Source organism: Balaenoptera borealis (genome assembly GCF_965194805.1).
Source record: "Balaenoptera borealis genome assembly, chromosome: 17".
Taxonomy (NCBI): domain Eukaryota; kingdom Metazoa; phylum Chordata; class Mammalia; order Artiodactyla; family Balaenopteridae; genus Balaenoptera; species Balaenoptera borealis.
The window spans coordinates 59,566,945-59,579,738 of record NC_138876.1 but is presented as its reverse complement, the minus strand read 5'-3'; the positions used below and the strand labels follow the sequence as shown (position 1 = coordinate 59,579,738).

The 12,794-nt window shown below is 42.7% G+C and overlaps 1 long non-coding RNA gene across 1 annotated transcript; it reads left to right on the top strand.

The window, feature by feature from the left end:
• The first annotated feature begins 337 nt into the window (after positions 1 to 337).
• On the top strand, positions 338 to 9,644 carry LOC309614827. Its single transcript, XR_014236399.1, has 3 exons — positions 338 to 414; positions 5,005 to 8,593; positions 8,912 to 9,644. It is a non-coding gene; the product is annotated as an uncharacterized lncRNA (long non-coding RNA).
• Positions 9,645 to 12,794: the final 3,150 nt, after the last annotated feature.

The following is a 12,794-nucleotide window of genomic DNA, read 5'->3' as shown; positions in this document are numbered from 1 at the left end:
CCTTCTCTGCTGATCCCGGCTTCTCCCGTTCCCCTCCTCCCCGCACGCTTTCTCCCTGCCCACCACCCACGCTCCTGCTCCCTTCCTTCTTTCCACCCTTCTGCCCCTTCTTCCTCCTCACCTCTCTTCCTCGCTCCCGTTCCCCTCCTTTCTTCTCCCAGCTCCTCCAGATCTCCTTCCTCTCCCACAGCCTTCTCTCCTGCCGCCCTCCCTCTTCCTACTGTGCTCCTCCCGTGCGCCCCTTCTCCCGGATCCCTTCCCTCCTTCCTCCTCTGTTCCTTCCTTGAACCTCTCCTCCCTCCTCTCTCTCACCCCTCCCCCCTGCTCCCCTCCTTCCTTCCCAGCTCCTCTTCCCGGTCCGCGGAGCTCCCACGCCGTTGCTATGGAGGCGCCCGCGGCTGCTCGCCGCCCGCCGTGAGCTGCCCTGGGGCCCCGGGGACGGAGCAGGGACTCTGCCCGAGGCTCTGGCGCCTCGCCCCCTTGGGGCCCGGGAACAAAGCGCGCCCTCCCCCATCTCAGGAGTGCGCTGTGAGACCTTCAGGCGCCCCAGGCCCGAGGCTTAAGACCTCCGCGAATCTGCTGGCCCCCCAATCTCTGTGGACCGGACCCCAGGGGTCGGGGTGACAGCTGCGCGCTACCGAGCTACCTTGTGGCCCCCCGAAGATCACTCTCGCTCTCCCCATCCCCACCCCCATCCCAGAGGTATCACTGGGGCCGGGGGACTGCCAGATGGCCCCATTTAAAGGACTGCCCCCTTTTGTTGGGGGGCCTAAGCATCGTCCAGGCCAATTTACATGGGAAAATGGGGTTTGTGTCCCCAATTCAGTGCAGTGCCCCGACAGCTGGTGGTTCAGTCATCATGTCAGGACCCCACAGCGTGATGTTTAAATTGGCTTTATATGTGCAGATGTGTGCGTGTGAATAGCAATTGATTGGGAACCGGTAGCTATTAGGTACGGCTTGGAGAAACTCAGAGTTCACAGAGGAAGTTTTATTAGCCTGGTCGCAGCATAAGATAGTAGAATGGAAAAGTCTTGCTAAAGACTTCTGATGCTCTCTTACAGAACTCACATTATCACTTTGTCAGGAAATCTAAAAAGCCAAATAGTTCGGATCTGAGGAGGATTTTGAAATAGTTACTATTTACATTTTGGCTGTTGCTTGTCAAAGTTGTAAGGCTGAATGTAAGAAGGCATAAGGAGGACCAGGACTTTAAAAAATTATCAATGAAAGATCGAATCTAATTCATTTTATTAACTCAGCTGGTTTGTGCCCAGTGCTATAGCCTGTAGCAGGCTGCAAGTTTTCATTAGTTTGGAATCAGTAGCTTAAACATGTGTACTTAAATGATAGAGTGTTAGAACAGGGAGGAACTTCTTCAGTTCTTATTTTACTAGTGAGGAATTTGAATCTCAGAGAGGTTAAGTGATTTTCCAAAGATCATACAGCTTTTGGAATATGATGTCAACTGTTCAAATCCGTAAAAGACGAAGGAAAGGGAAACTTTAAGACAGTAGATTTAGGAGCCCTTGAAAAATACCTTAATCAAGATGCTCTCAAACCTTTCCACCAGTCCACTGGAGCCACCAACAGGTAACTCCCTAGAAGACAAGGCATGGAGAGGAATTTTTTTCCTCCTTCTTTATACATTCATCAACTTTAGCTCAAGTCTGTATTGGAGCCAATTCTAGCCACTAGAATCTTCTTGAACCCTGAACTGGAACTTGTGACTTTTTTTTCCATTAGAGCACTCATTTTGTGATGCGATGGAAGATGGAAAAGGCATGGTTAGGATTTGTATGAAATGGGAAATCAAAGCTGGGCTGGAACCCTCTGGTCTCATTTTTCAGGCAGGAGGACATAGTGACTAGTGGAACCCAAGTTCACCTTGCTAGAAGGTAGGGTGGCTACTTTGTAAAGTCTTTGATTTCCACAAAACAACGACACTGGTTACTTTCAAAACCATTGAAAAGAATCCTTGAAACGTGGTCTCCTTACTTCAAAGAGTGTGTTGGAGGAGTTCTATCGGCTAAACTTGGCAATAGACTTCTTTTTTTTTAAATTTTTTTAAAGGTATTTAAAAAAATATTTAATTTATTTATTTTTGGCTGTGTTGGGTCTTTGTTGCTGTGCGCGGGCTTTCTCTAGTTGCAGTGAGTGGGGGCGTCTGTTTGTTGTGGTGCTCGGGCTTCTCATTGTGGTGGCTTCTCTTGTTTCAGAGCATGGGCTCTAGGCACCTGGGCTGCAGGAATTGTGGCTCACAGGCTCTGGAGCGCAGGCTCAGTAGTTGTGGTGCACGGGCTTAGTTGCTCCGCGGCATGTGGGATCTTCCTGGACCAGGGCTCGAACCCTTGTCCCCTGCATTGGCAGGTGGATTCTTAACCACTGCACCACCAGGGAAGACCGCCAATAGACTTCTATTGGCTAAAACCTCTACTTTTAAACCTGAAGTGACTTTGTGAAAAATTAGGAAAGAGTGCTTCTAGGGAAGATTTTAGTGGAGCTGTAGGATGCCACATAAAAAGAGAATATGCATTCATGCACTGCACTTTAAACATGAGAAAGAGCAAGATTGTACACCTGGGTTGGAACTGGAAATGGGTATTAATTTCTGCTCTGCTTCTCCTATCAGAACAAGGTAGCAATATTTTTTCTGCCTCCCCTTTACTTGGGCCCAAGTTGTACTAGGATGAGAGTGTATGTGATGAGGATGTTAGGTAATGAACATAAGAACCTCTCAATTCTTAGAAAGAGAGTGTGTTTAGAATTACTAATACTGTGTTATATTTAAAAAATAACTCTATACAAGGAAATTATTTGAAATTGACTCCCCCACTACTACCACATACATACTCTCTTATCTCTCTTTACTGCTTTATTTTGACCACACTTTAGTACTTGTATTGGTTAGTTATTGAGGTGTAACAAACAGCCCCCAAACTCAACACCAAAGCAACAGTCATTTATTATTATAGCTCATGCACCTGTGGGTTAGCAGGAGGTCAGCTCCTCTATGCTGGGCATGTTGGGTGGCCCTGCTAATGTTGGCTCAGCTTATACATGCATTTAAGGAGCCCCTTAGACTAAGTTTGGCTGAGGAAGCTTAGCTGGAACAGCTCTGTTCCATATCTTTTATCCTTCTCCTGAGACCAGCAGACTAGCTTGGGCATCTTCTTCCCATGGCAATGACAGAGGAGCAAGAAGGGCATGGGAATCATAAAGGGCTCTTGTGGTCTTCACCAGAGTCAGGAGCTGGCACCCTGTCACTTCTACCTCATTCTATTGAGCAAATCAGGTCACATGGCCAGACTCAAAGTCAAGGAGAAGGGAAGAAGCCCAGGTCACTGCAGAGAACATGACGAAGGGAATGGATAGAGGGAGGGTAAAGAATTGGGGCCATGAGTGCAATCAAACACAGTGTTTGTCAACATCTGCCGTATTATACATTTTACTTATATAAAAGTTTGTTTCTCTTCCTGCTAGAATGTAAGCTCCATATGGGCAGGAATTTTTGTCTGCTTTGTTTATTGCTACATCCTCAATATCCAGAACGGTGGCATATTATAGATGCTTAATAAACATTGGATGAATCATTAAGGAGGATTACATTAATTATTTGGCTTATGTATAAAGCCCAAATTCCCTGGGACAGAATGTAATTTTATTAGTTTTTCCTCATCTTCCGATTTAAAGATCATTGTTCGCATTTACTCACTATGGAAACTGCTGCCTGTTTGGAATAAACATTATTTCTTAAGCTTTTAAAAAATTTCCAGATTTCAAAATAGTTTGACATTTTTCTAGAACATATAAACAGGTACTACCTAAAAGTCGATTATTAGATGGGCAGAAAATTAGTAGTAGGGAGGGGGGTGGTTTACATATATTTATGCAGAGAGTATATTGCTTCTTCCAAATGGGAATAATACTAATATAAATGTCAAACTTACAGAATTTGAATCTGAAAAATTATCAAGATCTTTGGATTTGAACTGTTCCAAAATGTGTGGGATACAGGATAGTACCTACCCAAATTACCTTTGTTGGGCTTTTGGGTCCACAGAAATTCAATTATTTCTCTCTCCTCTCCACCCCAGTTTATCCAATCTAGAAGACATAGAGCAAAGGAATTTTCTTAAGGTCATGCTTTAAAGGGGAATTCCTGTGCAATATATTTTTTTATTTCCTTGAAATCTGAATTTACACTGCCACTTTCTGACTGTGACAGCTGATGAGGTAGGAGATAAAATAGGCGTTAATACTTAGTTACATAAAGGGGAGTTTTGCAAATGTCCACACTTAGCAGCAGGCTAATTTGGGATTCCCACGAGAAACCCAAGTCTTGAACACTGGAGTGAGTATCTGAATTTTCATCATGTCAAGTGACTAATTCCACAGACAGGCAGCTTTTAGACCTGAAAGCTTGATTCCAGGTGGATCTATAATTTTGGCTAAGAGAGGAACCTGGAAAGTTAGGGGCCTAGAAACATCCTGAATTATAGTCATTTCTTTCTCTGTCTCTCTCACAACCCACCTCTGTCCCCACCCACCATCCCCGTCAGTTCATATAGTCCCCAGAAAATGACTATTGTGAGTTATAAATTTATAATGTTGGGAACATTTCTCAGAAAGTTTTTATTTACAAATTTATATGAGCGCGTTTGCCATATTATTAGTGAGACCCTAAAAGTATACACTTTGTTTAGTGTAACTTGGGTCTTTAGGGTTGGGAGTTTGGAGATTTAGAGGTTCATACATTCAGCAAACATTCATCGAGGGGTTCCCGGTGCACCAAATGCAATTAGATGAAGCCCTTGGCCCTGAGAGAGCTCAGAACCTTGGGGAAGATGTGCACATCAATGGGCAATTTCAGCACAGGGGGATAAAGGCTGTGGCTGGGGAAAGCGTGGGGGTGGGAGCTCGATGGAGAGGTCCCTGGGACATCAGGGGAGGCAAAGGAAGCAAACTAACGCTGGTAATTGTGTAATGTTTTCCGATTTGCAGAAGTCCTTTTGCATTCATTTCCCCTCATCCTGGCAGTTTCCTTACCTGCAGGCTCGGGCAGGGTATTATTCCCATGACACCCAGAAGCGGAGACAGCTGAAAGGTATACACTTCGTAAGGGGGCGGAACCTGCCTTCACACTTTGGCCTCCAGGTGCTCTCTTGCAGGGCTGTTTCCATCCTGGTCCTATCTCTGCTCCCTCTCTCTGCCAGGCTTGCATGGTTTCCAGCAGTGTGATCTGGTCCAGGTCTTCCCAGGCCTTCCATCCCTCAAGTGTAAAATGAGGACACAGTTCAGGATGATTTCTAAGACCTTGTGCCCCTAACAGTCTCTAATTCCAAGAACTGTTGGTTTTGTAGTCAATCTGAGGAAGCTTGATGTGAAAGTCCTATAAAGTTTATTCACGTTTTGCAGAACCCGTTATGGCAGGTTGGTCTTAATTTAAAAAATATCTGTTTCAAGATGAAGACCTTGAGGAACTAGGATCCTGCCACTTCTCTATGGTCTCACAGTGTCCTGGCAGGTTCAGCATTCACGCTTCTGGCTCCTGAGTTTCTAATCTCTTATTCCTTTGTGTGAAATGGCTTTCCTTGTACCTCAACTTTTATTTTACTTCCTTTTCTAATGGGTGATGTTTAAAACTCTGTTCTGTTATTAAATGTCCTAAGCGACTTCTTGCTCTAGATGTTTCCAAGTGTGTGTGCATGTGCGCGTGTGTGTACTCCATAATTTGCTCACTGCTAAAAAGAGAGGCTGCAGACTGAAAGTTGGAGAGCCAAACATTTTCTTGCAGACGTATTTTAAAATATTGTTTCATTTATTTTGAACAAGTAACCCTTGACAATGGTACAGATTCCAAAATGACCTGTACAATATTTTTAAAATTTAAGTTGACATCTAACGATTGAGGGATTTCCTATATAAAAATCTGGTTTTATGACTTTTCATGAAAGTCAAATCTGGCAACATTAGTCCAGATTTCCTATTATGTCAGCAACAAGTCTTACCTCTTTTTGGTAGACTTGTTGGCTTGCCAGACCTCCCCACACCCCCCACTCCCAAGTCCTCACCACTGACAACTCAATAGCCATTTAAATCCCTGGTTGGCTAATTGAGTTGTCAGTGGTGAGGACTTGGGAATGGGGGTGGGAGCCGCAACTAGAGAAAGCCTGTGCGCCGCAACAAAGACCAAACGCAGCCAAAAATAAATAAATAAATAAATAAATGTATAAATCCCTGGTTGGCCCCCTTAGACATTTGTGTTTGTACCTGCTCACCTCAAGTATTTGTACCTTAGATGTCCCGCTGACACAGAAGGGAGCCTGGTGGATGTGGGGCTGACCAGCTCTGAGACAGCTGACGGCAAGAAGGCGACTTTCCATGCAGTATTAGGATGAAGGTGGGTGGAGTCAAACAGGAGACACGCAAGGCCTGAGAAGAAAATGCCAATCAGGAGAGAGGCTTGGGATTAAATGGGATATATGTTCTCTGGGCAACAAACAAGAGCAACAACAAATAAAATGAGGGGCCCAAAGGAGAAAGAAAGAAGAACAACAATAGGGCTCATTGAAGGACAAAATGTATCAATGAGTGCAAACTGAAGAAAGACATGAAATGGCGAACATGAACAGATTATTATTATATAATATTATATAATAATATATGACATTATTATATTTGGCCAAACCCCACGGTTTGCAGGATCTCAGTTTCCCAACCAGAGATCGAACCTGGGCCACGGCAGTCAAAGCGTGGAATCCTAACCGCTAGGCCACAGGGAACTCCCCATGAGCAAGTTATTAATTTCCTTGATTCTCATCTGCAAAGTGGGGTATCTATCTTAGAGGGCAGTCGATGGGATAAAAGGCAATATAATTAAAGACTGGACCACAGTGCCTGGCCTTTGATAGATGATAGAGGACTGTGTGATAACTCATGAGTCTAGGTGTGGCGGCTTCACTACATGCTCTAGGAAGTAAAAAATACATCATTTTTTTCTGCATAAAATTTTATTTTTTAATTAAACATCTATATTTTGGGGGGGCTCATTGAAAATGAACTTTTGATTATGGCAGCATTTCTCTTCCCAGTTTCATGTGAGCCTCTGGGTCCCACAGTGGTTATATAGAGCCCACAGAATAGGCACCTACACAGCCAGGGTGACATCTTGAATTTCCAAAGTAAGTGACTTTACCATTCTCCTAACTATGGCAAGGGCTCTGGCTGAGTCCCAAACTGGGTTCAGAGTTTGGTTGTGTGTGCCCCTGGCAGGGGGTAAATACTATTTGAATGGGTTTATTTGATAGCATCGGGTTGTTCACAACTGTTCTGGTTCTCTTCCTTCCAAGCACATGGTAAGACTGTACTTTCCTGTTGCCTTGAGTTCAGGCACACCCATGACACTTTCTTTGGCTGATGAAATGCATTTAGAGGTGATTTGTGTCACATCAAGAAGCCGCCTGGTCACAGAAGCCATGGGAGCATGTTAAGATGGAGCCTCTGTCAGCTTGGTTTCTCAGGTGAGCAGAGAACTCCCCTGGCAACCTGCACTGAACACACAGGAGGCCGAAGGAATACACTTTTGCTGCTACACCACTGTCAGTTTTGTTTTGTTACTGCTGCATAATATGGCCTATCCTGACTGATAGAGTTGATATTCTAGAGCCTTTTTTTTTTTTTTTTAACTGAAGGAGGAGAGAGTTTTTGTCTGTTTCTCTTGCTTCTTTTATGGAGGGAAAAGGAGGGGATGAAAACAAGGGCAGTGGAAAGAGATGGCATTGGCGTGTGTCTGTTCTCCCTCTAAGCCTTTGATCTAGTTGGCAGTCCCATTGGAGAAAGCAGTTGAGCTGGAAGCTGAAAGAACCCTTTTCATGGGTGATTTTCAGAGAATCTTGCTATAAGTTTTTAGACCTGAGTGACAAAGAGGTGCCCTGAAATCAGGAAAAGGCTATGCTCCCCCCTTCTCCCCAGGACCCAGCAGTGCCACGGCATCTCATAGATTGTGGTTTGGGGAAGGTCTTGACATGGCTCCTCTTTCTCCCATGCAGGGGAGCAGCAAAGGCAGGTATGACATGCTGAAGGGACAGCAGGAGCAGGGAAACAAGGGTAGATTTGTGACTGGACATGCCTGATATATCACTCTGGAGACTCCCAGAAGTAACCAGGGAAGATTTGGGAGGAGCAACAGCATCCTGACGTCACACTGGGGGTGCTAAGAGCCACTGTCATTTGAAATTAATATTAATAGGACCTCATGTGGATATTTAGGCTTGGGAGGTGTGAGGACAGTAAGCCACATAATTAGTCAGCTGCTTTGGTTCAGCTGGGCCTGAGGTCTGGCTGCCCACTTGTTATAGTACACACATATAGATCTTTCTGACTGACCGTCAGCTATACGCTCTGTCATTTTTCCACATAAGCTATTTTTTTTAACCATTAAAAAAAATTGAAGTATAGTTGATGTACAATATTATATAAGTTACAGGTGCACATAGACTACTTTTATCTGGCTGTATGGGTCAGTGTATATTTTCTTTAGGGTCAAACTGAATGCATGAAATATTCATTCCTTGAGGAAGAAACCCAAAATGTTTGATATTATTATTATTATTATTATTATTATTATTATTATTATTATTTTTAATTTTTGGCTGTGTTGGGTCTTCGTTTCTGTGTGAGGGCTTTCTCTAGTTGTGGCGAACAGGGACCACTCTTCATTGCGATGCGCGGGCCTCTCACTGTCGTGGCCTCTCTTGTTGCGGAGCACAGGCTCCAGACACGCAGGCTCAATAGTTGTGGCTCACGGGCCCAGTTGCTCCATGGCATGTGGGATCTTCCCAGACCAGGGCTCGAACTCGTGTCCCCTGCACTGGCAGGCAGACTCTCAACCACTGCGCCACCAGGGAAGCCCTGATATTATTTTTTAAAACACTGTAATTTCTAGACCTAATTACAGGACCAATTTTCCTTTTTCTTTTTTATGAAAAAATTTTCTTTCTAGGCGAGAGCTTGGGAGGCAGTTTGCCCGACTACATTGACCTTGTCTGTGAAACATCTTTAAGAAGCCAACATATACTCCTAAGGGAGATTTGATAATGAGTGAAGAGTGTTTTAAAGAAAGAAATAATAGAGAAACTGCTATAGAAGCACAGATATCTGTGAGTCTAAATGACACAAAAAAATTAGAGAGAGATTATTTTATTATAACTAAACTTGAATTGGGTTGGAGGAGTTCCATTTTAACACTCTTTACAAATCCACAAATTCAGTCCTACCACCTAGGGGATGTTATTAACAGCTTGCACTCAGGTTATCTGGCCCCAGGAGGTGACTTAAGAGGATCGACAGCTCCTCTCTCTCTCTCTTTTTTATTATCTTTGTCCCTCTCTTTAGGCAGCAGTGAAGAAGTTCCTGGTGACACCTGCAGTTGTGACCCTGGCTTTGAGAATCCATTAATTCTTCTCCATCTGCTTGTATCAGTGGCTTAGGCAACCCTGGGCATCACGGTCCTGTGCACAGCAGAGCCATCTTCCTCTTGAAATATAGCGTAAAAATCTGGGACAACATCAACATGGAAAATAGCATTTATAGGCAAGGGCAGATTGTTATATTTGTCAATAAAGTCACCTTTCTTTCCAATATTACAACTTAAAATTTATAAAGGTCTTTTAAATAAATGAAAACCATTTTTCACCCCCCAAATGGTGGAGTCCTGAGTCTTGCTCAAGGTCACCAATTAGAAGCAGAAATGGAATTCAAACTCAGGACTTCATGTTCCTTGACCATCCCCCTCCTCCCTTCATTTGGGGGACATTGTTAAGTGATTAAGGGGTGACATTTTCTACAATACTTTTATGCTTCAACATTGTTATTTTGCTTCTATAGAAAGGATTAAAGAAAAAAATATTTCTGTTTTGATGTAAAGTACGATGGCGTGCTACCAGTGCGTGAACTGCTACGTTTCCCTGAATAATAGCTCTGTTTCTTATATTGGCAAAGCAAGCCTGTGTACGTATGAACCACCCTACAAACTTACCCAAAAATCTAGTTACTGAAGAGAGCCTACGTATAAGCAGATCGCTGGGATCTGACAGCTTAGGGTAAAAAATATTGAGAGAAAAGTAAATAGTTGCCTGTATATTACTTAATCCAAATCCTTCCTGATGAGTTCTAAAGAGAATAAGAATAATAAACTATCAGCAGCAACCTTACTGAATGACTATTCTGGGGTCAAGCGTGGCACTCAGCCTGATACCGATCTGCTGTCATTTAATGCTCACAATAGCCCCATGACGTCAGTACTATTTTAGCCCCATTTTACTAGTGAGGAACTGAGGTTTACAGAGCTTGTGCAACTTGTCCAGGTTTCACAGCAAGCAAGCAGCTGGGTGGTATTTAAAACATACCATTGATTTTACTCTTCTACCTGAGGAAACCCCATTTCTAGAAAAAAAAATTTTTTTCCACACACACAAAAAATTCAACCAACCCAGCAATGAGCTGAAGAAGCCAAGAGACCTATGTAACCGATTTCAGCTTTGCTTATTGGAAATTGGCTTCAATGGAGACTTGTTAACCTTGTCAATTTCCTTGGAAAAATTAATTTGCTTTGCAGCAAAGCTTTTAGGACTGTGTATATTAAATATTACAAGTAAGCTAGGTCCAGTCTACCTTTAGCCGGACACAAATTGTACAATTTAGAGGGAAAAAAACCCCAGTAAATTAAGATGAAGCAATGTGAAACATTTTTCATTTGAAGAAAAGGTAGCCGCTCAATATAATATTTTTTTCTAGCTACAGGGGCTTGACCCTTTGGGGATGCTGAAAGGAAAGGAATAATGGGATTGACTGAGGAAAGGGAAAAACAGCAGCTTGAAAACGGTTGTGGCAGATTAGATGGCGTTATGATGCCTGTCACGACTTCCTCCTGCCAAAATGAGATTCATTAAAGAAAACTCTTAACTAAATTAAAATTCTCCTTACCAATATCCTCCCCTCCAGATGTGAACAGCAGACTGTGGCCCGGTTGACAACAGGACTGTGGATAATCGGTGGAAATGTTTCATAACATTCTAAGAGGAAGACAAGAAACACTGAGAAATATTTTATTTACTTTTAACCAAAAATGATGAAAACAGCTGACTGACTGACGACTTCTCCTATCAGGAATCCACAAGGAGACGACGAGAGGTTTTCATGAGAGGCAATTGCTCAGCTATGGTCGTTCTGCTCCAGCACGCTGCTGTTGTTTCCTGACTTATGTACAGGATGAAAAGATGGTTTCGAGAGTGGCAGCAAGGAGGAGCGGTTGTCTCAGGGATCATCAGCCCCTTGGGTGAATTGTGGTCTTTTCTAGACCGATCACCAGGGTCATCTGTGCTCTGGGATACAGCAGCAACTCCTCCTGTGGGCATTTCAGCTTATGGAAAATGGTAGAAAACAGAACTGTCCATGTCAAACAAAAATACACTTCCGGTTCTGCTGTTTTATTATTTTTTGAGAGAGTGCTCAAAGGACACATCGGATTATTGGAGCTGCAAAATGATGCAGCCCCTGCCCACTGTGGTGTGTGGGGTTCCGATCCTGGAAGAAGACAGTGTAGGTCATACATCTTGTGTTTCATCTTATTCTGAGGGGGAAGTTTAAAGTTCCTCCCTCTGTTCACCTAAATCCCAGGAAATAGGAATGTTGATATGAGTCAGAGTACCATTTATTTGCTTGAATCTTTAAAAAAATGTTTTTAATTAGTTAATCAATGTTTCCTTCTACTTTTATCATACTAGAACTGACATAACAGCACTGTATGAGTTTCAGGTGTACAGCATAATGGTTTGACTTACAGACATCATGAAAAGATTACCACAGTAAGTTTAGTGAAGATCCATCATCTCATCTCATTTCATAGAACAAAATTAAAGAAATAGAAAAAAATATGTTTTCCTTGTAATGGGAACACTCAGGATCTACTCTCTTAACATTCATATATAACATACAGCAGTGTTAATTACATTTATCATGTTGTACATTACATCCTAAAACTTATTTATCTTATAACTGGAGGTTTGCACCTTTGGACTGCCTTCATCCAGCTCCCCCTCCCCCAACTCCCCCCCTCTGGTAACCACAAATCTGATCTCTGTTTCTATATTTGTTTGTTTGTTTTTGAAGTATAATTGCCCTACAACACTATTTTAGTTCCTGTTGCACAACATAGTAATTCAATATTTCTATACATTTCAAATTGATTGCCAGTATAAGTTTAGTTACCATCTGTCACCATACAAAGATATTGTATGGTTATGTACTATATTCCCCATACTGTACTTCTCATACCTGTGACTCATTTATTTTGCAACTGGAAGTTTGTACCTCTTAATCTCCCTCACCTATTTCTTTTCTCCCTCCCCTCCCCCTCCCCTCTGGCAACCCCTTGTTTTTTCCCTGTATCTATGAGTCTGTTTTTGATTTGTTTTGCTTTGTTTGTTTTGCTTTTTAGATTCCATTTAAGTGATATCATACGGTGTTTGTCTTTCTCTGTCTTATTTCACTTAGCATAATACCCTCTAGGTCCATCCATGTTATCGCAAATGGCAAGATTTCATTCTTTTTTATGGCTGAGTAATATTCCATTATGTGTGTGTGTGTGTGTGTGTGTGTGTGTGTGTGTGTGTGTATACCCCATCTTCTTTATTCATCTGTTGATGGGCTTCCATATCTTGGGTATTGTAGATTATGCTGCAATGAACATAGGAGTGCATATATCTTTTCTAATAAGTGTTTTAATTTTCTTC